The sequence below is a fragment of the Seriola aureovittata genome, chromosome 3, assembly GCF_021018895.1.
Source record: "Seriola aureovittata isolate HTS-2021-v1 ecotype China chromosome 3, ASM2101889v1, whole genome shotgun sequence".
Lineage (NCBI taxonomy): Eukaryota > Metazoa > Chordata > Actinopteri > Carangiformes > Carangidae > Seriola > Seriola aureovittata.
In genome coordinates this window covers 5,088,623-5,114,081 of record NC_079366.1, presented here as the reverse complement: position 1 = coordinate 5,114,081, position 25,459 = coordinate 5,088,623, and the positions used below count along the sequence as shown (strand labels likewise).

Below are 25,459 nucleotides of genomic sequence, written 5' to 3'. Positions count from 1 at the left end.
AGTGTTGTTAGTCCTAGGTTAACTTTCAACGCAATTACTAGGAGTGACTGTGAGATGCCTGATAAATACCCAACTCAGGCTGGACTTCATGTATCTGCGGGGATTTTAGCAATTTGAGCTGAGAGCAGCTGCTGAATGCTAAAGGACTCTGACTTAAATGCTATAAAGCTTTGCAATGTTTTTGTTTTTCATGTTTGAAAAGTGGTGACGCAGCAATATAGGTGTTGTGCTATTTTTATTGCAATAAGAGGTTTGTTCTTTGTCTCCTCCTCTCTTGTTTCAGGTTGCAAATGATGCCAGAAAGGACCTGAAAACCCTCAAACACCAGCAACTACAGGAGACTCCTAAAACTCTTTCATCTGTGTGTGTGTGTGTGTGTGTGGTGTGTGTGTGTGTGTGTGTGTGTGTGTGTGTGTGTGTGTGTGTTGGAGTGAGTGAGTGAGAGAGAAAAAGTGCAGTAACTTTCATGTGCTTTTAAAAGCACAGCTGTTTTAGTCTGGGCCAAGAAGACACCATCAGACTGACTGTATCTTTTTATGCACTCGCCCCATATTTAAACTGGATATGGGTCAGACTGGCTCTTTTTATATGCTGTTCTCATTACATTTTGGGTCACTCAGCTTTTTACACTGGGAGCTTTGTAAATAAATCATAAATGTCCCTGATCATGTCTTCTGTTAATTTCTGTGAGGTGTGTGAATTTTGCTTTATGTTGAATTATACTGTGAGCTCTTCCCATATGGCTGCGTGTGGGAACAGCAAACACTGTAACACAAAAACATACCCAGGCCTTGTGTACAATGTGTGGTCACTGAGCGTCTCTCTTTAAATGAGTCAGAGTTGGCAGAGGGCACCGCTGTGCCAGGCTGGTCCCAGCGAGGCGAACGGAAAAGAAGGGCAGGGGGGAAGGGGGCTGACTCTGCAGGGATGGTGGCCAGGAATAGAAGTGGTCAGATGGGGCAGTATTGATCAGCAGTAGGGGTCAGAGGATCAGCTGGTGGAGACCGCAGACTGAGCCCACGTCAGAGCGATGTACAGAGTATAGGACTAAAGTGCTGTAGATACAGTATGGACAGATTGTGAGGAAAGAGTGCAGGTCATCACGTGCTCACTCCATCAGTGTGCAGAAATCACGCAAGATGCTCGGTGACTGATGCTAAGTGGAAACTAGAATACTCGATCAAGTTATCCCTGATGTGATCAGGGATTAGGGAAACCTCTTAGCACCTTAAATGTTTAACATTACCGCAGCAGTTAGACATTTTTTATATTGAGTATATTAAAGGCCCCTCTGCTAAAACACACACCCAAAACTTGTAATCAAAAAATCATCAACATAACCATCATATAATCCCACAAACTAGTGTAGTCTTGATCTTGAAAGTAATACTCAGTTGCTACAAAGCAAGTTAGCCAGACATGCTAACAGTTGCAACTTCAAGGTCAGGTGAACCCAAATCTTTCTTTTTCCACTGTGCAAGATTTTTACAATCCCATGGAAACAAATTTTTTCAAGTTGGATTGTCAAAATTTTCTAGGTCATATCCTGTTTTTGATATAAAACCTTATACACATTGAAGTTGCAAGTCAGTTCCCATCTCCACGTCCTACCTCCTCACATTTCTAACTGCAACCACCATGAACACTTCTGCACTATTCATAACTATTCCTAAAAATCTAATCATTAAGTAGAATTAATTCTACAGGGTTTTACATCATCATACATTACCTCTTCATTAGACCTTTCAGTTGGATCTCTGCTTTAATTATGTACCTCTGTGGTCTGTGAGGACCTGACACTCAGAGAAAGAATTTGACAGCTTCCTGCTCTGCAGTTTGCTCTCTTTACTCCACAGTTTTCCCATCTGCAATCCCTCTATCTTCTCTTCCATCACCCCTCTCACTCACTCAGTTTCAAAGGCCCTGAGCAGTTGAAACTTGGGTGGACATCTTTGCTTTTTCGTTATTTAGACCCTGTAGACTCTGACAGAGGGCAGCGATCCTGCTGTTCCTCCTCTGACAGCCCTGCCACTGTTCTCTCAGCAGCATTTGTCTTCTCCGTTCTCTCCCCTGTTCTGTTTGAAGAAAACCTGGCTTGTTTTGGCTCACCATCAACTATGACCTCCTTATATCTTCTTGTCTTTTTCCCCACATTTCATTTGGTGTTGAAAAAAGTGATTTTTTTTTTTTTTTACTTTAGTGGCTGATCATTTCCACTGTTGTATTTTACGGCTGTGCCCTGATCGCTCTAACTTACTGTGAAATACGTTTTATACAACTAGAATCAAAGGTTAGAGTTTTAGTTGTTGGCTTTTGGAGTTGAAAACACAGATATGATATTTATTAATTCTATAACAGTGAATTAAATTAGCAAAAGTTATCGTCAACGATACAAAATAATTCTAAATCTTCAGAAGCCTAAACTTAATTTTTACTAAATCATCGTTGCTTCTTAAGGGTCCTCTTCATTAAGTTACATATTTAAATACAAAACAAACTGATTGTTATTGGGAGAGGCACTGAAGCCGACCAAGGCAAAGAGAAAGGAGAGCATGAAAGAAGACCAAGAGTATAAAGTGTAGAAAACAGTGCAGTGAGGCACAATACATGTCTAAAAGGTGGGGAGCAGTGGCATCTGCTCCCTGTATCCCACCCCCACGTTGTGAGGAAAAACCAGCTGTGAAAGCCTGAAACAAGAATCACAGAAAAACTTAAGAAATGAATCATTCAAACTCTTGACGTTCTGACCAGGACTAATGAGAAGATGCCCTAAAGCATGGCTGTCCTTGAGACGTTCCTCTCAGCTGAACTGCATCAAAGCCAAAGGTCGGTGAGCAAGACAGTGGTGAGTGCTGTGGCAGTCAGTAAAGAGAAGAGCAAAGTGTTCAGTTCTCTTTTGATTGAAGTCGACAAGCTCCTGAGTCTGCAAAGGCGTCGGCAGAAGGCTGAGGAATTTTGTCTGAGAAACAGCAGTCATGTAGAGACGTGGTAAGCTGAAAAGAAATCCTCCAGAGCGGTGAATCACTGAAGGTATTTTGTAATCAATTTTGCAATTCACTTTCTTTGTGTACTAACTTGTCTCATCTATTTCTGCGTCAGTCTGTGATTTCTTACATTTCCCAGAATGAACTCTGGTGTCCCTTAGAAAACAAACTGTGTCTCAAATCGGATAGGTCAGTCAGTACACTACATGTAGTACACTGTGTGTGCCAGTATTCTGTGTAAACAGTGTACTAGTACACCTGTACACAGTATACTGGTGTAGTGCGTGAATTTCGACAGCGCAGTGTTGCTCCAAAAGCCACCATCAGTGCAGATGATGTGTCCTCCCATTCCTCGGTCGCATTTTTCTCAAATTTGAAAATATGTTGACGGTCCCTCCCTCTCCGATACGTGGCTAAGATGGCAGCTGTTGGGTGTGAGAAGTGTCCATCGTTTTACACTTAATTTTTTCCCCTGTTTTGAGTTCACCATCCGGGTACTTACGGTCTCAAAATAGCAAGTGTGACTATGGAAGAATGCAAATTGAGATGCAGCAATAGTTATTTAGTGGTTAGTGGTTAGCTAGTTCATGAATATTGTCTATCTGTCCTCAACTGCACAACACCAACGCAACAAGGGAATATTCACAGATAGCTTTTCTTTTATACTTGAGTAATTTAGGGTGGAGAAGACCTTTTAATTATTGATCCAAATGGATGTTTCATTGTCAAAGCAAGGGTCATATGTTTTACTGCCTCTTGCCTTCTAGTTAATCAAAAAAAAAAAAATCTTTTTTGATATTTTGATTTGTTTACTTTAAAAAATATCAGAGCCACTGACACTCGCTTTTATGTCTGCAGTTTGATTTTTCTTCCATATTTGCTGTTCATGAGGATTCTAAACCATTAAAAATATATCAAGAAGGATTAGAATGATTTAGCACTAAAGCTATGTTCAAGTTGAGTCACTGTCATATCTAAATTCAAATAACATCAGTTCATGTCACGTCTCACATCAGTCAACACAAGTTCAAGTCAAGTCCTAAGTCAGTCGACACTGGTTCAGGTCTAAATTAATTCAAAACAAGCCCAAGTCAAGTCACAAGTCAATTTATACCATCAGGCTGTTCAAGACAAGTCCAAGCAAGTCTCAGATCATTTGAAGTTAGTCCAAGTCAAGTCTGAAGTAATTTGAAAGTCGTGTCATGTTCAAGTCATTCAAGACAAATGGGGTGCCAAGTCATATGAGGCTAGTCCAAGTCGAGTCTTAAGTCATTCAATATCAAGTCAACATGCAATTTTTTAAAACTGAATAATGGCTATCAAATCCTGCAGTATTAGAACATTTTCCTTTCAAAAGTGTGTTTATGGTGCGGTTTACATAGCTATGAAAAGCTCTTTCAGCATACAAACGGCCTAATAGTTTAATATTCAAGCAGTGTGGATATGTAGGTCAGGCTGGCCTTGTTCCAAGCTTGATGTTTTTGCTATTATGTCAAGTCCTTAGGAAGCCTAAGCTCAGACAAGTCAGGTCTCCAAGCAGTCAAGTCCCAGTCAAGTTTCAAGTCCTCATTTTTGTGATTGAAATTTAACTCAAGCCCGAGTCTCAGGTCTGTACTTCTCTTTTGCACAATGTGAAACATATATTATGCAGCAGATGGGATTAATATGTTTAATATGTTTTATATCAAACACACAAACACAGCATCCTTCGTATGTTGGTGAGTATCTAAGCAGACCTGCTAATGCTTGGTTGCACAGAATCACAGGGATTTACACTTTGCTTTTTCTGTGGTCCAAAACGATCTCCAATTCTCTCAGATGAATGACTTCCAAGAGAAAGAAGAGATAAAGTGCTTTCAGTCCCTTTTATCCTGAGGGTTTCATCCAGTTGATTTCTCATCACTTGGTTTGACCATCAAACAGTGTTTCATGTGGTCCCCAGCTCTTCGTGAGCTGAAAATCTCTGCAGACATGAAATATTAACTGTCTGTCTGTGTCTCCCTCCTGGAACAGCTATGGTATACCTGGGCCTCGTGGTGGTGTTCAGCTGGCTGGAGATTAAAGGGGTAAGGACAGAAATCACGTCATACAGAGCTGCACAGAAGATCAGCAGAGCGAACACACCGCCTCCCTTTGTGCCTACTTGACTGAAGGTTACACTAATTTATGCATTAGGACACTGTGTGCTCAAGTACAGGTGAATATGCAAACACACACTAATATATGTATTAGTGTATGTGCTAGCAGCAGTTCACAATCCCCCAAAGTATCATGCAGGAGTCCTTGTAGGAAAATCTGTTTTGAGCAGGAGCTCCATCTCCATCGGGCCGACTCTGTCCTCTCCTTGCCCGCCTCCTGGTGGTCTCCTCCTTCACCTTCAACAGAGTGATACTTCAAGGATGATCAAGCAGAACTGGAATTTGGGAATACCACCTGTATTTTTATGATTAATCACTTATTCATCAATCAAAGTCCTCGTCATTTGAAATTGCCCTGTGATGCCTTTTGGGAGGAGAGTATTGTCTGACCTGCCCAGTTTTACTAGAAATTACATCTATTACATACACCTCATGATTTGCCAATGCCAACATTACACACTAAGGAGGGAAGAAGTGTGGCCTTTATGTCGTCAAGCTAGGGGAATAGAGGTCAGAATGGTCGATGGACCTGAGTTCATCTGAGTTTGAGGGGGCTATTTGTTCGTTTTCTCTGCTGCCGAACAAGATTTCGTGGTGGGAGCAGGTGATGATGATGATCGCTTGTCAAGAGCTTCAGCCATTGTTGTGTTTAAAATACAAGTGATTATAATACGCCCTCTGTGTAGCCTTACTTTTTCAGGGCAGACTGGACGCTGCAGTGTCAGAAAGTGACAGGAGACTGGGGCTAACTGTTTAGCATGCTAACTTCAGTAAAAGTGATAGAAGAGGCAAAACAACTGCTTTCCACCTGTGGAGACAGCTTTTTGTGAGTATAAGAATGAAGTCTGATGCTGAACTTGCAACGTATCTTCTTGACTGGTAAGTAAACAGCTGTTAATGCCAATGTTGGCTATGTAGCAAAACTTACAAATAGCTCCTTGATTGTTTGTATCCTGTCACAAACAATGCAATTCACATTAACCTTTCTGTGTCCATAACCACAATTATTAACCAACCTTTACCAAGAACTACAGTTACCTAACTGTAATCATATCTTAACCATCGTTTATTAAACATTTCCCTAACCTCAACCAACTAGTGGCTTGAGAAAACATTCAGACCTCCTCACTTTATTGTGTTGTAAATTGTTGCCCATCAATCTAAACTCAATAAACTCTAATTGAAAAAAATAGCAAATTTACAAAAAATCCAAAAACCTAAATCTGTCATTTACAAGTGCTCATTACAAGGGAACCACAGACAACGGTCATAATTCACATGTATGCAAGAAGTTCTTCAGGTAAACATATACTATATGCGGGTTTAATTTAAGCCACAATTGCTGTTGTTTTTCTTGTGAGATCAATCTTAAAGTTAAACCTTGATTCAACAGGTCTTTTTCACAGCAGACAAAGCACAAGTCAAACTCATCACATTAAAAAGTGAAAAAAGACATCATAGATGCTAATTTTTGGGGGCATTAGTGAAGGGCAGGATTTTCTTGGTCAATGAAATCCTAAATTCAGAGTATTTTTGGCCAAGTTTAATATTTAAACCTGCCCTTCACTTGTTTTTCTCTTGGTTTCTTATTACACACATTACTTTTTAATACAGTTTCTCTTTCTCAGTGATCGTGCTCATTCCTCCAAAAGAGTGCATTCAGCTGCATACTACATTTTCACTGCCAAGAGAGTACATGACAAATGTGTCTGAACTGGTGGTGAACACTTTTCATATGTAGAGTTCTGTGCATGGTCATCCATGTGACGGTCAGTCTGAGGCCCAGTTAAGTAGAAAATAGACGGGGGAAGAGATTCTCAGAGGTCTCTTAGGGGAGATGTACACATGAGAGAGGACCAAAGAAAGGGATTTTAATGAGTCTGTGAGCTACCTGTGTGTGGTTGGAGGGAGGCGAGGGATTTTTGCAGTGTGTGTGGGGCTCAAGTTGTCTTTCCTTGGGACTTCAGGGCAGTAATTGGTAAGGGGTACTGGGATAAACTGACAGGGAATTGCTTGTCCTTTACCCCATGTGGAGCTGTGTCCAGTTCATGAGGTCATATTCAGCACAGCATCAAAACATTTCCATTTTCCCCCAAAGGACAACTACAGCAAGACTGGATGTTTCAGCTCATTTTTATGATTCCAGTCCCTTTTAATCTGAACCAGAGGTGGAAAGGTGGACATCTCCCCGAGGCCTGAGGTCTGTTTTGGCCTGCACCATGAACAGTCATCTTATCGATAAGATAACGAGCAGGAATGAGTTCATGGACCTTTTGTATCACCTCACCCGTGTTTGACGGCTGCCTGAACTGCTGCACCACGCAGTGTGTGCCCGCACCGTTGCTGCTTGCCGTTTGCCTTTGATAATGGCCATCAATAATAATAATCATCCACTGTTGATGAGCGGTCTGAAAAGGGAAGACTTGTTACCAGCAAACAGTCGAGTGATTGCTGTTTATCCTTGTTCTGATTAAGAGAGAGGGAGCACTGGAAAAATACTACCCATCACCTAATGTTCTGCTAACTTATCGACATAATTACAGCCAACATGGGGTTTCTGCTATGATTATATAGCACACATGAAGCCTCCACTTTCTCCTTTGATAACATCTAACTGCTAAAATGGTTTAAAAAAAATAATATTTAGAATTGAACATATTTTTTTTTATATTTAGACATACATCAGCATATAGGGTTAGCCTACAAAATTATTAGTTTGTGTGAAGGGGGTCTAGGGTGGAGTTATAATTAAATTAATAATTGTTTAAGTCTGCCCCTGATCTGAATACTTACCACAAATAAAACTATTTTTAAAATCACTTTTGTGACTTCAAACCTTTCACATTTAAAAAAAAAAAAAACTCAATTTGACATGATGTACAGTACTAATGTGCTGATCAAGAACAATCAGAGTCATGCTGAGTGGGAGATCTCCTGTGTCCTGCATTTATGTTACTGTGATAGTGAGCAGACAGACCTGTCGAACTTGAAAAACACTGGTCTGCAAAGACTTTTCAGGTCCTTCTCCTCCCTCTAAATTACCACACACACCTGATCTCCAGCATAAATATTTGAACCAAAAGCAAGTTAGTCCGCTTCCTAGTGCCTTTCTCACTTCTCTATGTCGTATTCAGCCCTGAGCCCACAGGTTCCTATTAAAGACATAAATCTTCAAAATGTATAGCTTAATTTTCAAAAAGGGGATTAAGGATTTCCTTACACAGCCAGACGCTGTAATTTTTAGTAAACGTTAATCCTGGCGCCATAACCAGGTGCTGCAGGCCACAGCAGAGATCGTCAGTGCAGGGATCTCCACCAGCAGGCATAACAACTAGCAAGGCACACCATCACCTTTGTCAAAGCCACAACAGCACCCAAGTCAAGTCGAGGGGGCTTCTGGTATAAGCATTGGACCGGCAGCTGAAGATCGACCAAGGCCGACAGCTCAGATTCCCAGACACCATCGCAGTGACCACGCTTAGGCCAGACATGGTTCTGGTGTCAGAGACAACGAAGCAGTGGTCCTGCTGGAGTTGACCGTCCCCTGGGAAGACCGGATGGAGGAGGACTTTGAGAGGAAGATCGCCAAGTATGAGGAGCTGGCAAGCGAATGCAGAAGCAGGGGGTAGAGGACCCGATGCAACGCCATCGGGGTCGGATGCAAAGGCTTCACAGGCCCGTCACTCTACAGAACTCTCAAGATGTTGGGTGTCAAGGGACTGCACAGCAGGAGAGCCATCAAGAACATCACTGATGCCGCAGAGAAGGCATCAAGATGACTGTGGATCAAACGGGGCGATCCGTGGACCACATAAGCTACTTAGACACAAGCTGGAGCCTGGGTGAGGGTGTTTGATGTTGAAAAGACCCGAAATACCCAATGACCCCAGGTTACATCACTGATGATGTGTCTAAGTCGCATCGAGAGATGTGTGTTAAAACCAGTGTCGGGCCCACCACTCCCCCCTGGTTGGCCTCCCTCCCTCTCCCTTTTTCAGATCGTAGACACAGTCAGTCACCTTCCAGCTGTTAGTTATTCAGCAGTTCTCTAGTGTAGTAGTAGTGTAGTCTACTTGTCTTCCTCTTCCTGCACCATTCCCTGGTCTGACTCCTGCCTCCACTGCCTGAATCGCTGCCTGGATCCAGTCTTCCTCCCCAATCTCTGGACTCACTCTGCCCCGCTCCCCCTGTGTAAAGACCCCGACCTGCTCAGCTCTGCTCCCCAGCTCAAGCCCCCCTCCTTACCCCCTGACCTCCTGCTGCCTGCCTCTGCCCTTGCTCCTCGTCTCTCAGCCCCACATCCCCTCAAGCCATCCATTCCGCTCCGCTCATTCCCTGCCTCTAATACCAACCTGCTCATAAATAATTGGGTCTATATGTTCTGCACTTGGTTTCAGACTAGCCTGAAGAGTAAACAGTGAATTTGTTGGGACTATTTTCAGATGCGGATTAATACACATTTGATGGTCAAGTGAGTATTTATGGCAAAAGGATGGTGTATGTGGGATCGACTTAAACTACAATGCACATGTTCAAGAATATGTCTCCCAGTGCGACAGAGTGACTCACTGATGACTTTTTAATAGTTACGGACAACAATGGAGCTCTATGGCACAGAGGAATAAGATATATCAGTCTTGTTAGTACTTAAACAACACTTGTTTAGGATCAATTCATTGTTGTTTTGGTCCTTTCATGGGATATATTGACAAAAGGCAGAATGTCTAATGTGATGTACACATTTATCTTAAAATTGCTATGCTTTTCTTTATGGTTAGAACAGTGGAATATGAGGTGATCGCTGTGAAATGCTTTAAAAAAGGTGCTGGAAAAAAAATATGACACAAGCTTCTTGCAAACGATTCACCCTATATCGCTACAGTGATGTGCTGTAAAGCAGTAAGGGAATGCAGGAAACCTAAAATAAAATTCCTCTAATCATTTCCCTTTCCATCACAAGACTGATTGGTTTCCTCTCTCTGCCTGTGTCAACTTGTCATCCACATGCAAGCCGCAGTCATGTTTACAGAATAGTATGAACAGGTGAAAACAGGACATCAGAAACATTTGAGTGTGCATTATCTTCTCCTGTATTCTCCGTCTTTGACTCTGCTCTTTTCTCCCACTTCCTCATCTCTGCGTTTCTCCTAGTTTTCTGTGCTCTTGTGTTCTATCAGTCTCTCAGCACCAACCTCATCTATCGAAGGTGAACCCGGGTCCTCTCCTCCTTGTTGCCTTGAAAGTCTTTTCTCTCTCTGCCTTGTCATCGTGAGCTTCGCAGCCACATGGCTTCTGTTTGGCTTTCACTCAGTTGCTGAATCATCGCTTTGATTCCCTTCTTTCTGTCTGTTTCCCTCCATCATCTGCCAGTTCTCAGTCCCCAGCCGCTGATCCAAGAAAAAGTTGCTCTGTGCTCGCTTATGTAATTCCAACTTATTTATATGTTATATTATGTAATGTTTTTTGCTGCAGTAGCAACACTCAAAACAATATCCTTGCCAGTGAGGCTTTATGCAGAGATGAATCATATTGAACCAAACAGTTGTCACGACTAATGAGCAGCATTGTGTTGGTTATTACCATGAGGGCTTTAGCGAAGCATTATTACGGCAGCGGCGTGCTAGCTAGCTCTCTTGGCCCTTGCTGTCTTGATTTAACTTGCTCGTATGCACTCAGACTTTTAGCAAAGCTCATTCAGCGGCTGAGATTTTGCTTTCAATTCCCTAATTGTTGGCTCTGCATGACCATTTAAATACTGATTTAGAGTTTTATCTGCTTTTGCAAATCTACATCTACTGCTTTTACATCTCATGTGGCCGCAGGGTTTAATGCTGCACCAGTTTAGATGCCCAAACTGGATTTATATTAGAGCTTGACTTCTGAGAAATTAACCCTGATGATGTCATCAGCCTTACAGACTGGGGCCATGGTGTTAAGACATGGCTGTTAAATAAGCAGGGAGGATTTAAGTGTGAGAAGCCATTAAGTCATCATGGGAAATGTAGGACCCAGATTTTGTGGAGCTCAGTCCAGATGGTTATTCTCTGCTGTACCGATATGACCTTTCTTTTTCCACAGCATTCACATGTTGTTAGGTTTTTCAGCTGTCCCAAACCTCGAGTGGCATTTGTAAGAGAAAGTGGTTGAAATCTTCTGTTGTCAATCCAAATGCAATCCTAGAATACATTGCTAGACACGACCACTGGCTGAATTCGAGCTTTGGAAACCAGAGACAGCCTGTTTCAAAATAATGTCAGTGTCAGAAATTTAGGATACAACCAAAGCTTATTTACTTATTTTTTTGTTTTGTAACATTAGCCATTCTTGCAGTGTGGCTCCAGGGGTGCCACTGTCGGCTGGTCATTTGGTTTACCACTTTAGTCCAGACTGAAATATTTAGGTAACTGTTTCATTAAGATTTTGTACAAACGTGGTCCCCATGTGATGAACCCTAATGACTCTGGTGATCTCTCAACTTTTTATTGGTTGACAAAAGTCAACCTCATGTTGGTTTTTTAGTGAAATGTTTAACTGTTAAATGGATTTTGAATTTTGTGGAGACATTCATGTTCCCTTCAGGAAGACTTGTGATTTCTTGACTTTTCATCCAGCACTCACAATTTCAATTCATCCAGTACTTTGTTTTATGACCAAATACCTTCAAAGCTAAAGACATTCCCATAAACATCTGCTGTACTAACATTAGTACAGAACAGTTAGTTTCAATTAGCTAATGTTAGCACTCTAAAACAGTGAACATGGCAAACATTACACCTGCAGGACATTAGCATGTTAGCATTGCAATTGTAAGCATGTTTGGATGCTGATGTTAGCATTTAGCTGATTTTAGCTTCACAGACTTTTAAACTTGTTAAAATATGAGAACAGCACACAAGCAAGTTATCACAAGTAGATATTGTGTTTTCTTTTCTTTATTTGTGGTGTTGCAATTCACCACTTATTAATGGCACAATCTGATACAGAGAGGACCAAGATCTCGCACAGTGTGTCATGCAAGGAAACTGCAAAAATGCTGATATCTTTCTTTAATTAAGCCCCAAACTTTATGGATGTTCAATTCTAAATTCTCTGAATAACCTTTTAAGACTTGTGGGCAATACTTTCTATTGTGTGTTATAATGTGTGGGTGTTTATATGTGTGTGTTTATGCATGCACAAATGATTTGAATTGTATTTATATACTGTTTGTTTTCAGTCTATGCAGGTAATAATCTGGCATGCATTAAGTCTTACTGACAGGTGTGTAGGAAAAAAAACCCAAAGGATTGTGAAGAAACCAAAGAATCCTGCACTCCGTCGATCATTTGTTCTCACGTTCAATGAAGTTTTGGTCCTCTGACCTCCATCAAGTAAAACTCATACAGTCAAACAACAGATTTCAAAATGCATTCAGGTTATATCATGAAGGTGTGTGTGTACGTGTGTTTACTGTATACCTGTGAATATGCATTAAACAGTTTACAGTTGACCTAATTACTTTGTACATCCGTTGGCAGTATTCCCAGATGCAGGTAGGGTGAGTGGGCAGGTGTTTGTGTGTGTGTGCACGTGTGTGTGTGTGTGTGTGTGAGAGAGAGAGAGAGAGAGAGAGAGAAAGGGTACTAGCTTAATGTGTCACTTATGTTCCTTCTCTCCCAGGAGGCCACATGGAGGGGCGAGGAACCGGTGTCACTGACTGGCAGATTTGGGCCAATTAAGCTGGAACTGGAGCATTTAAACACAAATTCTCACACACCCACCAACACACACACACACACACATACACATGCTGTAGCTCGAGCTCTGGCCCGGCCTGACAACCCCTGCAGGTACACCCTCCTGCTCTTTCATACACAAACACATACGTTTTCCTTCTGTTCCACATCTCACAGGCACTTAAGCAGGTACACACACACACACACACACACACACATGCACGCACACACACATACACACTGTATGCATACACATCCTGCAGTGTTTCTGTCCCTCCCTCACACACACACACACACACACACACACACACACTCACACACACTGCAGCACTTCTGTCTCTTCTTTCCCCTCACATACAACACACATCCAAATCGACTGCAGTACATTCCTAACTTTTGTCCTCTACATGTGCTTTTTCTTTTTTCCCTCCGCTGGGAAAACTGATTGATCCAATCCTGCACAGATTCCCCTCCAGTAGAAATCTGCTCAGGAATATTAATATCAAACATCGCCTGTTCTCTCTCCCCTTCAGGCTCCGACTCTTGGCTTCAGCTCAGTGTCATACAAGGCTGTGAAATGCTCGAGTACATCTGTAGCCGAATATTCTCCTTTACTCTCAAATCCCCACAGTGAGATGGCAAACCCAGGCCACTTCACTCTGAGCGCGAGCCACAGCCTTGTGCTTGAGACAGTGTGTTTGTGTGTCTTCAAGGTTATTCTCACATTTATACTGAAGTAAAGAGGACAGTCGGAGATTGTGTTTGTGTGTTTGTTGTTTTGTTTTTGTCATGAATGCCTTGCTGCCTGCCGCACCAGCGGACACAACCGCAACAGAAATTCTCAATCCCGATTCAGGCTCGTTCAATTATTCATACTGCTATTGCGGTGCTCTGGTACAGAGAGAGAGAGGGAGAGGGAGAAGGATGGAGGAGGAGTGAGGCAGCGTAGGAAGGGAGGGAGGGGGGGAAGAGTGAAGTGAGGGGTGGGGAGTTGGTGTTTCCTAAGAAAGGCAGCTCTGGAGATGGAATATGTATGTGAACGGAGTGGCAGCATCTACCCGTCCTGCCTCTCATAACCTCTACCGTCTCTTCTTCCTTTCTCCCTGTCTTTTTGTCTGCCTCTTTTTGCTCCATTTGATCTGTCCTCCTCTTTCACATCTGCTCATTTATTTCCTCTCCTTCTCCCTTTCCAGTCTCTTTCCTGTTCACTTCATCTGTCGCTTTCTATCTGCTTTATTTACTGATCTCTTTTCCTCTTTTTTCTCCTTCCTTGTGACACTGTATCTCCATCCCTCCTTGAGGTCCTGATCACAGGATGAGCCCGATCATTAGAGCCCCCAAAACTCCAGGGAGAGCTGAGGTAATTATCTCCATCAGGCAGCGAACTGTCGTGCCCATATAGCTGACCTTGAATATGTGATCACTCCCTTTACTTTAACCCCCTGTGGGAGGTTACATCATCCTATTTACAGTTCACCCTTCACTCCACTGGCCCCTGCGGAGGGGAGCTGTAACAGACAAGTCCAGGACCTACAGTATATTCGGCCCAAATGGCTTTTTCAAACCTTTTGACCTGCTCGTCTCCAGACACCTCATTTTCCTCCTCTTGTCTTCGATGCTTTTACTTTTTCATCCTTTCTGTGATCCTCTCGTGCACACCCCTTTCTTCTAGTAGGTTTTCTCAATGCAGCAGACCACTGTGAGGCTCCCCCTACCCCCACCCCTCCCTCCCACCTCCCCCGTTATGGAAATCACTGGCCTCCTCTGGTGGATGGCCCGTTTCTGTGAGATATGGGCTGTAACTGGTTCCCCAGAGAGACAGAGAGCAGGCACTGAGAGAGAGAGTGAGAGAGAGAGAGAGAGAGAGAGAAAAGAATTTGTGGGGAATGTGGGAGGGTGAACACGCAGGAGGAGAAAATAAGGCACGAGCGTATACGCCTGCTTAGCTGAGTTCACAGTGAGAGAAATAAAGATGATGGAGGAGGTAGAGAGGACTGGAGGGAAGAAAACGAGAGAGACGGGTATATAAAGTCTGAAAGTACAAGGAACATTTGCAGCAACCAACAGCAGTGTGTCGTTAAAATGTACATTTACAAGTTCTGTACCACTTTCTAATGAGCCACCAGAACTCATAGTTTAATTATGGCTTCATCATTTACTGATCTTTATGGATCAGTTAAAAGCCTTTAAAGCCCCTAAAAATGTGGTTTTAAATCTAACATTTTTCTAAAACATTAAATATTCAAGACTAAATAAACAACATCAAAGTGAAAAACAATGATCTTCAGATATTATTTAATGAGAGTTTAATAATCTAAATAAGTTAATCAGCTTCATCAGGCCTGGTTTTTATGACATTACCATTTCCCAACTGAGTCCCGCCCACTTTAAACCACTGAGAAAAAAACAGATTGAAAAACAAAAAGAAAGCAAAACAGTGAGGAAGGAAATAACACAGAAAAATAAAAGTAAACAAAACTTTTCTAACTTTGGCAGAGAATAAAAGGCTATATTTGTGTGGAATCACAAGCTGAAAAGTTTTCAGAGCCTTTAGTAAAAAGAACTTTTTTTAGTTGCCAGGCTGTGGTGAATTTCTTTTTCTTTCCTTTTATTCAGCTCTAAAATTCATCAGCAAAAACCTCTCCAACAACTTGTCGTCTGGACCTGCAAAATGAACAGATTGTTTTATCAATTACGTGATAAAACTGAAGACCTTGTTGCTTATTAGAAAATGAGACGCTAGTGACCTTTACTCAATGACTTGCTAAACAGTAAATGGAGTGTTAGCAAGGCTGTTCTTATTAATGGTCAATATGTAAGAGTTGTAAGAGTCGCTTGCTCTTATAAATGTAATATGTACAATACTGTGTTTGAATGGCATTGCTGTGTGTTTTGTTAAAGCATCTTCTCTTTCTCAGTTGCTGCAGGCTGACACACAGAAAAGGTTAAGGGACCAAACGTGTCTCACAACATCCATGAAGAGACATATTTTAGGCCTGGTCGCTGAGAGACTGATAAGGTAGACTATTCATTTATTTTTATTTTTATTAAAAAAAAAAGTTTCCAGATGCAAACCACTCCTGTTTCTGTCGTCTCCTCTGATTGATGCCTGCTCTGTCGTACTCTGCCTGCCTCACAGATCCTGATTCACCCGAGACAACCCTCTAAATGAGTTCAGGACTCCTGGCGATGGCGGCTCCTCCCCCTCACCTCCCCCGGCGTTCCTCCAGCTTCCTCTTTGACATCCTGTTGTCGTGCGTCACACATACATATTTCATTGAGGATTCAGCGAGGGGTAAGTGGCAGTAGGTTAGGGCTAGGCACATTAATAAATCAAAGCGGATCGGAAGTGGCGTGGTGGGATTTCATACAGAGCTGCTGCTGGTATGGCAGTGGGCATGTGTGCTGCAGTAATGGTTGTTTGGTTTCTTTTTGCTTGAACTGAAACTGTGTTTGTTTTATGACCCTTCAACATAAAAAAGAAAAAGAAACTGAATAAAAATTCAAAATCACCTAAGAAGAAAATAAACACTCATCCAAGAAAACAGACTAACTACCAAGAGGTCCAGTGACTGGGAGGAAACCTGGAATCACCTGGGAGGAACTCATAACAAACAGAGGGAGGAAACACCTGAGAGGCCCCAGAACCGCAGGCAAGAGCATCCATCTGTGGAGAGCCGAGGTATAACTCTGCAGGGCTTCAGATCAAACGCACACTTCAAAAGGCTTCGGCATCTCAAAGAACGGCCTGAATTGTCAGGATTGTCCAGACCTGTTTAGGAGGCAGACGGGCTCACACAGACACTCATGTCTCAAAGCAGAAGTTTTTATCTCTCATTCAGAAAGTTTGCTTGTGGATTACTAAATGAGGCGGGCAGAGACAGACCCTCCACAACATGTGTTAATGAGCAAAAACACAATCGGCTGCATGGGTACCGCCGTATGAAGTGTGAAGCTCGACCATAACAATCAAACAATGATAGAATTATAATGGTGCTGGGCACGTCGATAACAGCGAAGCTGCATGTAACTACAGTGCTGCTAGACAGAAACAACCTCCTGATGAGCTCAAACGTTCCTTAGATTGGAATCACTTTTAAATTTAAATGAAGCTCTCTGTTCTGCTCTATCAATATTTTTTTTTTTTTTCCATTGATTTTCCTGTTAATTGTGTGTTTAAATGATGTTTTAATACATTTCTATGATTTATGTTCCTAAGTAGCACGACTGGATTACCCTGTTAGGAGGTGCTGGGGCAGAAATTTCCATTTGGGCTCCTGCAGCTTGTAAACACAATATAAAATAAACTAATAAAGTAGCAAGAACTAGTTTTGAGTCTACATTCCCACAAAGCAGTGCCATAAGACTGGTACACTTGGTTGATGTTGCATCATTGGGGTTCAAGTTCACCATGGTTTGAAATAACCAAAACAACAACTTACAAGATGTGAAACTAGGGTTTTTCTGCCCTTTAAGGGATCTTGAGACCTGGGGAAGTTGCACACTTTGCCCACTTGGTAACCCAGAGTTAGGACGGAGTGTTTTCTCTTCTCTGAGTTTAGCTTGGTGGCTTAAATCAGATCAACAGAAAAGATAAAATACAGATAAAAGCAGAGCTTCCAGATCAGAGCACTATGGGGCAACAATATAGTAATCTCTCAGCTAACCAGTAAACCTAAGACAATAATTCAGCCTAGAACCTGCAGGCTTTGCTAACACCTTGCTCTCACTGTCTCCTTTATAAGAGTACATGAGACTGAATTAATGAAACCATATTGGGAGAATTATCTGATGGCATATCAAGACTAGAAATCAAATCCTGAAATGCACCAGGGAACAGAACAGTATATCTTATCCCAGTGAGCTACTGTAACTGCTTTGCTGCAAGATTAATTAAGTAATTACTTGCATGCAGCCTTTAAATATTTATGGTTTTACATATTTATGGTACATCTGTGGTTTTCTGTATAAGTGGCTTTAATCAATACTTTAATATTAACAATGGATTTCATGTAAACTTGTATATGAAAAGGGGTCACTTGTAGTAGTTGTAGACGTAAATACAGTCTCATAAAGACTTGAGCAACTCTAATGTCGAGAGATGTCAAATTTTAGTTTGAAATTAAAATTGGGTTGACGTCAAAACCCAACGTGGACTAACTGACGTTTATCAGACATTAAATTTTGGTCACCATACCTGTAATATCTGTACTCCATGTCAAGATGACATCAGCAGTCGTTAAGAGGACGTTTGCTTTTAGTTACTTAACAACACAACTTATAACCAACAAAATATACAGATGATTTTTGGTCACTGACGACACAACCTACGTTCAACCAAATATCAGTGTCTAACGATGCTGGTGGTCAGCTTTGCGTCTGCTAAAGAGCCAGTGAAAGTCTCGTAGAAACGGACTTTGACAGCCAGGGTTTAAATATACCTAAGGAGCCAATCCTGTCAACTTTTAGGGACAGGGGGCAGGTGAAATAAACCGGAAACAATGCACAGTGCTAGAGTTTTCATCAGCACAACCACTAACACTGCATGAGCCAATGCTAGTTACAAGCTAACAAATAACATAAACAAATAAAAGATGCTGACTGCTGGTCTCTGATTCTGGTTACAACAGACTCCTCATCTGGGTCTGGGTCTGACTAGTGTATTTCCATGGCTCCCAAGTGGTCAACAAATCAGTTTATGCAGGTTTAAGAAGATTCATTTCACAAAGGCAGATTAAAGTAATTATATTGGGCTTAGTGCATCAAGTTTGTGTACAGTATATAATCCTGCTGCTGCACTTATTAGTTGTTACAAGTTTGTTTCTGTTTTTTTTCACTTCCTACGCTCAGCTTCTCCTCTATCTGTGGAGGAGACTTCTCTCTTTGATTTGTCTCTCCCAGGACTTCTCTCATTGTCACACATGCACTAAGTTTATTTTAGAGGGAAATTTCTCTTTGTTTTCTCTTGCTAGGTCGAGAAGTGTTTTTGTTGTTGTGGGCCTGTGAAACCCACTGAGACCTGTGATGTTCAGGCTCTGTATAGAGAGGAATAACACCTTAGTTGTTCAAAGTAGCTGGCTAAAGTAGGAGTGGGTCCACTCTGTACGGATCTAGACAAGTCTTCGTTTAGTGGAGAGTTTTTGTCCCACAGCGAGTCCTTACCAGTAGAGCTCACTCCTGGTATGGCCTACATCCACCTTGATCCCAGCCTGCACAGGAAGCCTCATTATCCTCCCTGCAGCCTTCCTGGAAGCTTCTGCTGATCAGTAAATGCCACAAGCTCCACTCCCTGCTGTCTCTTGGAGCTCTCACCACGCTAGGAGAACGGAGAGGAGGAAAGACGAGGAGGCGCCCTTTCCTTTCTCCCTTTCTCCCTCTCCTCTGAGGAGCTGGATGTCTGCTCTCCACTTTCAGGTATCTGCTGCTTTGGGGTTCGACATGAAACAGCTTCAGTGCAGAAATAAGCAGGTTGTCAAATGTCCAAATACTTCACCATTTTGCTGGTATTTGAAGGACCACACGCTCTTTGAGCAGATATTCTTCTCGGTTTAATTTGTTGAGCACAACGCCCCCAAAACTCTCATTACATGGTGCTGCTTTGTCACCCCAATGTTAACAAGAGCAATTGCTGCAGTTCTGAACTGAAGCATTATTCCTGTCTTGCCTGTGCCACGGGGGACAGCTTATGAATTAATGAGATGTCAGAAAAGATGTCACGTCTTTATCCACTCAATCTCTCCAAAAGAAAAAACAACCTCCACGGAGGAATAGATGTAACGTAGCACCATGAATCTTGTCTGTCTCGGGTGGCTTGACTCAGGAGACCTCATCTTTAAAAAACGCTGCCTCCTTCTGTTTTGTTATGACAGATATACATTTGGAGTAAAATGAAATGGAATAAATCAGTGGAAAACACTTATTTTATTACTGAAATCTAACCAATCCCTGATTCAGATTAGAATTTTTGTGTAACAGCTGATTGTGTAATTTTTTAGGGGTTGTGTTGTAATTTGACCTGTGCAGTGCATGTGGTTATAAAACCTGGCGTACTTGGCTGTTTTGTGAGTGCTGCATGTCTTCCCTTCTATTCATATATAGCAGGTAGTGGGAGATCCGTTCCAGGTCAACATGAGGTTTAGTCATGCGTACTTCCTGGTTTTAATTGGGGAAGGCTATATATCTACCCTGACGCTGCTGCTCTCTCTCTCTCTCTCTCTCTCTCTCTCTCTCTCTGCTGCCTGGTGGGCCTGTAGAGTGCTGTCTCTGCTCCATGTTTGTTCTGTTTGGTTATTTTGTCAGTTTAGTTATTGTCTGTTTAGTTCACAGTTTTTCTCAGTTTTGTTGTTTGATGCAGTGCATTGCACTTAGCCTTTAGTTCATTTGGTGTTTTCTGTTAGTTGTTTCTTTTGTTTTTACACTGTTGGCCCTCCTGGTATTGGTTTGGTTATTTCCCCCAAGAATGCATATCTTTCTGTCCCTGTACGAGTGCTGTAGGTGCGGCAGTGGGCGTGGCCGGCTCGACGGTGGAGGGTTTCGTGGTAGAGTTCCTCACCTGTGGTAAATTTTGCACTTCCTTCACTATGTGTGTAGGGCAGCGGAGTGTGGTGAGGTACTCTATCCCAGTGTGAATTTTTTCCCTTCCCTGTCTGCGGCAACAGCTTAAATAAATACATTTTTGTTTTTATATATTGACCTTTTTAACCTTTTTTTTTTTGTTGAATAAATTTGTAATCTTGGGGGAAATCCTTGTGTCAGTCCATTTTCTTTTCGTCATCTGTATCATTAAGGGATCTGTGGACTAATTGGTTTTACTGGGGTATTAAAGTTCAGTGGCACCTAAATTTTCAGTTAACTCCGGGCCTTGCCGCGGCCCGGCCACACACAGTCTGGTTAACCTTCATGAGTCCATTATGGCTCTTACTGTTCGTGCTCATTGCGTGCATTTGGTTGTGTTGTGTGTATCTGCAGCGCATGTGTTGCCAAATTGATGAAGATGTTTCTGAATCTGCCTGTGTTGTGTCTATTTGCATGTGTTTTCTTAAGTTGCAGTGCATTGAGCTGTCAGGGCCACCGTACTCCAAATCCTTTAAACACATCAATGTGTTGCTCCATCTGGACTCACTGAATCGTATTTCCTCGTCTCACCAGGTCATTAAACAACACACCTACACTCCTATCGATGCAGCCCCCTGCACTGTTTTAAAGGCCCCGTATTTTACACTCTTCCTGTGTGTTATTTCAAGTTTTTCATTTTCAGTTCATCTCAGTGTAGCGTTACATCTCTATCACACTTCTCTTCAGAGCTCTAGCAAGAACAGGGTGCTTTGTGTCGGTCGGCCAATCGAGGCTCAGAGTTTCTTCTGTTTTCTAATGCTGTGTCTCAAAGCGGATACTTCAGTCAGTACACTCGCATGTAGTACACCGTGTACACAGTATACTCACTGGCGTAGTGTGTGAATTTCAACAGGGCAGAGTTAATCAAACACCGCTGTTGTGCACTCATGGGAAATGACGATTACAACACGTGGCCGCGATTGCTGAACATTTTACTTTCTTGTGTGCCTCCTGTGTCGTGTGACATGGAAGTTAGGCGGCCATCGCCACTGATGACGTGTCCTACTTCCTCGGTCACTGTTTTCACAAGTTTGAAAAGAGGTTGTAGGTCCCTCGTTTTAGACTCAACCATCCAGGTACTTGCAAGTGCGAGTATGGAAGAATGTGAACTGAGACACAGCATAAGTGCCGCATGGCCAGGCCAACCACAGGCAAACGATTGTCACCTATTACTGTAGCTAGGTAAACTCACTGGTAATGCAAATGGCGACAGACAGTCAGCGCTGAAATTAGTCGAGCAGTCAAATTCAGTCTGAAATTCTCCAGCTGGACTTGGTGTGGAGTTATACACCGGTTCTGGTGCAAGTCCCTGCATCATCTTTTGGCGTTGGGGTGACCATCCATGGTGTTGCAGAGTCCAGGTCCAATGCAGGAGTGGTGCCCCCCCTCTCTCCTCCACTGCTACACCCTCCAGATGGACCTGTACAGTGCCAGTGGGCAGATTCCAAGTCCGTTGAGGACATCAGGGAGGTGGGTTATCGGGAAGACTGCATAAACAAAATATGCTTTTCCTGGGCAGCAGCTATGGAGACAAAGCCATCAAGCAGCTTATCCTTTTTTCCGGGGCACTCTGACGCCAGGCGATGGATCTCATCCCATAACTGTGAGTAAGCAAGTTTGCAATACACACACACGGCTGTAATGATAGCTGGTTTTCAGTTCAAGTGTAACTCATAAAACAGCATGACAGATAAGATGGGAAACTGAAAATGGCAAGATAAAAATAATCCAACGAACAATAGAAGAATTGGCGTTGGTGAGGCTGAACAAAACACTTCATAGAGATCGATCAAAAAGCAAAATAACGAATAAAAGTGAAGCAGATTTCAGAACCACATCCAGCATGGTCGGACAGTGAGTCTCAGTTTCTGAATACAGGCTGTGTGCATTTCTCTGTGGACTGAGCTGGTTGATACTTTCACAGGATTAATATAGAACCTAGACCTGCTTTATATTAAAGACGACAACATGGAAATCTCACTTTCTAAAATATGGAAACGCAGGGCTGTTGCTAAGTGTCTCACCAGTCAATAATGAGCGGTACCAAAGCACCAGTAAGTTATTTGATTATGGAGACTCTCTGAAAATGATATATTCCCTGAATATGAGGTTTCTGAAAAGCACTTTACCTAAAGATATAAAGATGTCTTAAAAAGTAAAGTAGGGCGCCTTTTCCTAATCTCCTACACGAATCATAGCATCTGTTTACGTTGCCAGGTGAAGAGGTGCCCTAGAAGATGTGCTTTGCCAGCAAAACATTACGTAATGTGCTGAACCTCAGGAGCAGAGAATCACTAACAACACTCCAGAAGTTTCTCTGCACTTATTGTCCTTAAGTCATGTGGCCTCCTTAGTGATTATGTCAAGGCTTTATGGGGGTGTCACCTCAACCATTTCATCATGTAATGATGTCAGCAGAGATTGAGTTCATGTAAGAGGTTCATGTTTCTTATGTATACAGGATGTAAGATCATCGTTTCAGGCCGCCTGGATCTATTTTCTCTCTGGATATACTTTCTGCACAAAGGTGTCTGCAGCAATAATGCAACTGCACTGAAGAGATGGATTCTGTCAGGGTTTAGCAGCATTACGCCGACAGGGTATTAGCTGAGTGTAGTAAGAAGACCTAGTGATTATGACTGTGTGCCCATTGATGGGTGCTGTTCGTGGCTTCAAAATTAGAGGCAGGCTTATCTGGCTGTGGTTCATGCCCCCCCCCACCCCCACCCCCCGCTGAACCCTGCGGCTGGATTCACTCAGCATTCATGGAATAACCTCCTGGTCTAGATATTCTTTATTATGTGGTAACACAAAACAATGTTCGTCAAAATAGTTTAAAACTCTTATCTTATCTTTCAGTGTATGCTTCCATTTCCAATGGATGGGGCAGACAAAAAGTTTTTCCACAGAGACAACCACTTTGGCCACTACCCAGTCATCTTTCAGCTGTCCCGGTATTTTCTATAAATGTAATTGGCTGATAAACCTGAGTGTTTTTGGATCCATCTGCCAATGTGGCTAAGGGACAGAATAAATTGTTTTCTGCTGTGTGTGTGTGTGTGTGTGTGTGTGTGTGTGTGTGTGTGTTTGCTAGTTTGTTAGTTTGTGTGTGTGTGTTTAATGCTGTGACAGGAATATGTTCCTTCTAATAATGCCTTGTCAACAGGCTCACGACCCTGGCTGATGGCTGCTGCGGGTCATGGAAGATTAAGGTGATGCAGCTTCTCAGCTCAAGAAAATCCACTTCAAGGTCAAACTTAAGACAAAAATGTATTGTACCGAAACCCCTGTGAAAACCTACAACTTTGTCTTAACCCAATATCATTTCAGTGAATTCACTCATGAGCTAACCACCCTGAGGAGTAGAAAAAACAACGTGATGAGTGAAAACGATTAATTTTCTGCACAGAAAAGTGTTTGATGTTTGAGAGCCTAAAAAGATAGAAATATTAGTTTCAGTTAGTCTTCTAAGCAGCTTTACTTTTAGTTTATATGTAAACTGACAGTTGCTGAAGTGTAAGAGCTGAACTGTTAATCCAGTCAACAAGAAGCAGCCGAAACGTAAACAATGAAAGTAATTGATATTTCAGGTGATGTTCAGGATAATTGGTGAGTGCACTGTAAATAATTAAAGTATCAGTTGTTATGTGAGCAGTGAGCAGCTGAACTGTCCAGTTTAAATCAATTGAAGTGTCAGTTGAAGCTGGACGTAGTTTAAATTGAAGTCGAAAGCAATGAAAGTGTTGGTTGAAATGTAAGAGCTGAAAGCTGTTGAAAAGGTTTCGCTGCAGACGGCAGCCCTGTAGAGAGGTGACGTACCATCTGAAGTGGAAACAATGAAAACAGTTGAACTGTTTCTCAAAAGGTGAGGGATGAAAGCAGTTTTAACGTCAGCTGAGCTGTAAACAATCAAAGGAATTAAAATTTCAGTTGAAGTTTGAGCGCCAGAGTTGAAGAATGTTCTTTGCTCTGTAAGCAGTTGAACTGTCAGTTGATGTGTAGACGCTGAAGTTGGAAATTAAAGTGTTGAATTATCAGTTGCAAGTGTTTTAAATGTCAGTTAAGGTGATGTATTTCTTCTAAAGAAAGTCCACTTTGAGGTTTCGTTACAGGCACTTCGAGTAGTGTTAGTGTCAGTTGACTTTGAAGCACTGAAAAGGTTTGAAGTGTTCGAGTTGAAAGCCAACTCTAATTAAATTTTAGTTTTATCTTTAAACCATGTAGGTGAGATTTTAATTTGTATGTAAGGAAACCTGAGGAAAGTCCACTTCAAGGTCAAGGAATTGAGCTTATTTAGGCAAAACTCTAGATAAATGTGTGATGTATAGAATCTGAAATGATTCAGCACGACATAACGATAAACGATAAACTTGACTTTGAGGACCTAGAGCTTCTTGATGAAACAAAACAAAAATGGAAAATAGCAGCTGTCCACCGTGAAGAGCTTCTCTGAAATGTCTCGTAGTAAAATCTCAAGGTGGTTTGAGAAAAAACAAATTGTGTTATTCTGATGTATTGCTTTCACCACTTGACCCATGAGTAACTGATTAAGTGTCTAATTTAAATGCAGGAGCTGTCACCAGATCCCAGATCCATCCCTTCGATTGAGATGTGTGGTGCTACGGCAACAGGTCATCTGACTGAACTGATAATTAAAGTCCAGCCTTAAGTGTTGTAGTTTTTACTTTAGGCTGCTCTCACTTGAAGCGAGCCACTGATAGGCTGATATGACGAGGCACTTTTCTCCTCGGAGAGCCTCGCTGGCTTCGGTGCAGCCACCGCATCTCACAGCGGGAACAACAAAGCAGCGAGTGGGCTATCCTCCGCAGTCAGCTTAAAAAGAAACACACAGGCACTCACACGGTCTGAAGCCCTGTCTGTGTGACCCTCACTGCCCTTGGATGTTTCACTTATCTCGCGATTAGCTCCCCCTCTTACTGTTTGACATGGTGGACATGTTATATTTGATCAGAGATTGTCTCTCCTGCACCGACTGTCGCCTCCCTTC

General features: G+C 42.2%; 1 protein-coding gene and 1 long non-coding RNA gene across 2 annotated transcripts in view; both read left to right on the top strand.

Moving 5' to 3' along the window:
• Positions 1–665, top strand: part of LOC130167050 (endonuclease V-like) — a 63,713-nt gene extending 63,048 nt beyond the window's left edge. Inside the window, exon 9 of the mRNA XM_056373009.1 lies at positions 284–665. The gene's annotated coding sequence lies outside the window, so the exon portion shown is untranslated. The remainder of the gene's footprint in view (positions 1–283) is intronic.
• Positions 666–13,970: 13,305 nt separating this feature from the next.
• LOC130166683 (uncharacterized) lies at positions 13,971–17,139 on the top strand. Its single transcript, XR_008827186.1, has 4 exons — positions 13,971–14,197; positions 15,756–15,856; positions 15,977–16,132; positions 16,320–17,139. It is a non-coding gene; the product is annotated as an uncharacterized LOC130166683 (long non-coding RNA).
• The last annotated feature ends 8,320 nt before the right edge of the window (positions 17,140–25,459 follow it).